The sequence below is a fragment of the Marmota marmota genome, unplaced genomic scaffold, assembly GCF_001458135.2.
Source record: "Marmota marmota marmota unplaced genomic scaffold, marMar, whole genome shotgun sequence".
NCBI classification, from domain to species: domain Eukaryota; kingdom Metazoa; phylum Chordata; class Mammalia; order Rodentia; family Sciuridae; genus Marmota; species Marmota marmota.
The window spans coordinates 65,840,075-65,844,485 of NW_026000174.1; positions in this window are offsets into that span (position 1 = coordinate 65,840,075).

Here is a 4,411-nt window from a genome sequence, read left to right on the forward strand (position 1 = left end):
AGGCTTAGAAGTTGGAGAGTGACAGTTTTCCTCCTTGTTGGGAAAAGTATAAATGGCAGCCATACCCCAGAGAAAAAACCCCAACATGGCGCCTAAGCACCTCTTCTTCCTACCGTCGTCTTTTCTGCAGTGGCGCGAAAAGTTCCCGCCCGTGTGAACTCTCCCGCCGGCGCCAATTTCAAATCTCGCTGGCGGGGAACCTTAGCCCCAATGAGAACTAATTCCTGGGCTCCGGAGCTGATATCTGAAAGAACTTGCCAATAAGCGGGTGGCCTGCCATTTATCTAAACCCTACCATCTCCCCCTTAGTTCTATATAAGCACACTGCTTTTTGCAATAAAATTGGAATTCTCCCGGCGAAGTGTCTTTGCGTGGGGAATTCTTTCACTCCTTATTGAGTGTTTCATTTTCTAGAGACTTCTCTCTCTCCTTCATGCATTTCTGCCAGGTGTGGCTGAGGTTCCAGTCTGTGATGACTTCCTGTCCTTGACCGTTCCGGTTCCCGAGTTTCTTCACTTGGCCAGCTTGGGTGTCTCTCTCTAGGCCGCCGTTCTAGTTTTGGCTCATCCAACTGGTGCTGCAGTTTCTCCTGCTCCTTCTGTAGCCGTTCTTCTACTTCTCTTTCTCTAGCAGCTGTGTCAACAGGTATTGCCCCTCCAAAGATAGAAGCTGCTCGACTGGACTGGGAGGTGCTAGCAGAGGAATCATCTTCCTTAGGTGTACTCCGAGGCTTTAGATTCAGTTTGGGTCTTTGGGGGGGGGGGGGGGCACCTCTATCATCACATCTGTAATCATCTCAAGAGTAATCATCTCTGGAGCTCATCTCATCTGTCATATCGGTCTTCATAATGGTCCCCACGTCCTCCGTACTCATCATCCCTTTGGTACCCACTACCAAATGCTCTTCTGCCACTGCCTATCCTGTAATCATAGTCTCTATCATAATCTCTGCTGCCTCGGTCATCATAGCGATCCCGGCACCCATATCCATCCATATCCCGGCATGGGCCATCACGATATCCATCTCCATATCCATCCCGATATCAGTTGGAATCATAGCGATCTAAAGCTGTCATCACCTCTTCTAGGCAGAGAGTTGTCAAAGCTGTCTGTGGCAGGTCGGGCTCTCCAGTCGGTGTCTGTTTTGTCAGAATCCCGATTTCTATCTCGGCCAAAAGAAGGATCATCCCTGTCTTTATCCTGTGCTTGATCAGCAACATCCCCTCGAATTCTCCTGTTACCTAGAGACTCTTCACTGAGACTCAGGGCACTGAGCAGGGAGTCCAGGTCCTCAAACTCAGCATAGCCAAAACCTTTCAACCTCTCTGGATTGCTGGGTTCACGTGGTAAGCGCACTTCACTGATATTTAATCCTCTAAAGAATTCCTTAATGGAGTCTTCTGTCACATCATAGGGCAGGTTCCCTAGAAAAGCAGTGTAGGGTGGCTATTTGGGAAGACGGTTCCAGTCAATATTGGGTTCCCCAGCAGCCCATGGAGCAGTGGGAAGGATGGAACGGTCAGTTGGAGGTGCCCTGTACACATCATCATCATTACTGTGCCAAGTGGTTGAAACATCTCCTTCCAGGTCATCTGTTTCATGAGCCTAGCTGACTGGTTTGGGGAATAAGTGCTTCCTCCACCAGTCCCTCCATCCTCAGCCAGAAAGTCTGTTAGGGAGATAGTCTTCCCCTTCTTATTCTTCTTTTTTGCTGAGGCGCCATGTTGGGAGAGGGAGGGAGAACGCAAAGCCACCCTTCTATTTTCATGGCCTCCCTGTCCTTAGGCCCCTGGATTTTTCCTGTAGCTTCCACATGTGAGGGAAAATATGGGCAATATAATAATATGGATACTTATTTCTTTGGGTCTGGCTTATTTTGCTCAAGATTACAGTCTCCGGGTCATTTATTTCTTGCAAGTGAGATAATTTTGTTGTCCTTTGTGGCTGAATAAAATGCTGTTTAAAGGGCAAGTCTTCCTGAAGGTTGAAGCAGGAATGAAGGGCCCTCCTAAAACACCAAGGTCTGGGACAATCTCAGACACAGGGCTGCTGTTAGACACTGCAGGGGTCACCCTGTTTGTATTCAGGTGAACAAACGGAAGCCCAGAGAGGTGAAGAGACTTGCCCAAGGGCACACAGTGCATTAGGTCAGTGGCTGAGCAAGAATCCAGGTCTCCCAGGGGCTGCCACCTGCTCCCCCTTGCAGTTTGCTGCCTTGCTTGAGATAAGGGGTGCCGGCCTCCATCCCCCTTTTCTCACTTCCTTTTTTTTTTCTTTTGACCTCAGCTGGTCCTTGGCATTACAGCTGTTGCTGATATGAAGCCACAGGGGACCATAAAACTTGGATAAAGAAGAATGGAGAAAGGGCAGGGAAATGAGGTGGCCAGGGGAGGAAGGATGGGAAGCCGCCCCAGGCTGTCCAGGAAGCTGGGGGCGGGGCTGCTGCGGGAACCTGCACACGTGTCCCAGCCCTTGCTCTGACCCAGTGAGGACTCAGGTGAGCCCCGAAAACACAAATCCTCCCAGTCCCAAAGAGGCCAGACTCTGGCTTCCCTCCAAGTGATCATGTGCCTCAGACCCAGGGGCCCAGTTCCTTGGGGGCTTAGTGCCAGCGTCCCACCCCGGACGCGACACGGAGTTTCCGCGGGCGACCGCAGTCCAGCCAGAGCTGCAGGCTTTGTCCTGCTTCACCAGGGCCGGGCGGGTGTGGCCCTGCAGGTGGCCCGCTGCCCCACAGATGGGCTCCAGGTGGCATTAGGACCCTGCAGAGCGCAGGTGAGACTAATAACAGCTGCGGAGCTCCCAGGACGCTGAGGACCTGGCAGGGGAAGGTGAGCCCATCCAGGGGAGCAAGGCCCCTGGAATCAGGATCCACAGCCCTAAAAGAGGTGGCCCCGCCCCTCATGTCACCTGGGGAAAACCTGGACCCGATTCCTGACTGCTTCATCCTGCAGCCGCCAGTCTTCCACCCGGTGAGCAGCTGCCCTCACCTGGGACTTCCCAGGTCTCAGGGGTCCTCCCTTTTTCCTGGGCGGACTCCTCCTGCGTGGGGGTGGGGTGAGAGGACCTCAGTCTTGGGCCCAGCTTCCCCAGGACCTGCCCAGGGTTCTGGAAGGCTCTCTTGAGTTTAGCACAGTGGCTGAGCAGCTGATTGAATGTGAGTGACTGATGGACATTTTAACTTGGTGAAGCCTGGGAGCCGAGGCTGCGCCCTACTGGGGTGGGAGGCCAGCAGGAACGGGGAGTGGGTGATCTTTGAAGGGGACGCTGATTAGTAGGACGGGTAGCCTCACTCCAGCCTGGAAGGGACAGTTCCAGGGGAACCTCCCGGTCAGAGATGGGGGTGGGGGGTCCCTCTCCTCCTCCTCCTGTTCATAAGAACTTGAGGCCACGCAATGCTTAGAGAAGGCTGCCCCCCACCCCCCAGGGGACACCCCCACTAGCAAGCACTAATTATCACTTTCCCTTAATTGGCCCTCTCCTCCCAAGGGCAGCTCAGTTAATTACACACCCTGCCTGGGCCTGGGAAGTGGAAACCACTGAACCTTGAAGCCCTGCTAAGCTGTGGGTGGCCAGGGGCATGCTGACAGGAGGGGGCCCTGGGCTCCTCCCAGGAGCCTGAATAATGGGCTGAAGCAGCTGCACAGGGCCCCAGGGCTACTTGCTTCCCAGGCTGGAGCCTGTCACCAGGAGGCAGCGCTGGGGACTCAGCTCTTTCTGGCTGGTTTGGGCTTCTGTGCACTGCTGGGAGTTGGCAGCAGTGCATGAAGGCGCCCTGGGGATGCTGCCCTGTTCTGCTATTCACACTCCTTCTGCAAACAGCTCTGCAGAGACCTCACTGTGCTGGGCTGGGCCTGAGCCCAACAAGGGAAAGAGCAGGCTTCAGCTCTGGAGGGGCTTGTGGCCTCCCAGGGAAAGCAGCCAGCCAGACCCCCTGCACCAGGGCCCAAGGGCCAAGGCAGCCCTGTGGACAAAGTGCCCTGGGAGGACAGGGGAGGGAAGGAATAGCTCAGGCACCAAGGGGATGATGCTTGGAGAAGGCATCAGGGTGGAGGGAGGGCGGAGGAACAGCCAGGAGAGGCAGGGGGTTGGGAGACTGTGGTGGGTGGGAGGAAGGCCAGGAGAAAGGGACCAGGAGGGCAGCAAGGCCACTGCTAGGTCCCTTTCAGGGCTCCACATAAGGGTCAGCTCTCAGCTCCAACTTGCCATTCTGTCTGCCTCCAGGTCCCACTCTGGCCATTAAACAGTCCCAAGAAACTTCAGTACCAGGCTCTGGGCACCAGGTGGCACTGAGTGAATGATAAGATGCTGAGAGCCACAGCCCAGTCGGAATGGCCCCTGGCATTTTGCCAATAGTATTGGTTGACAGGCGAGGCATTACTATCCGCCTTGGCTGCTACTTTGGAGTTCT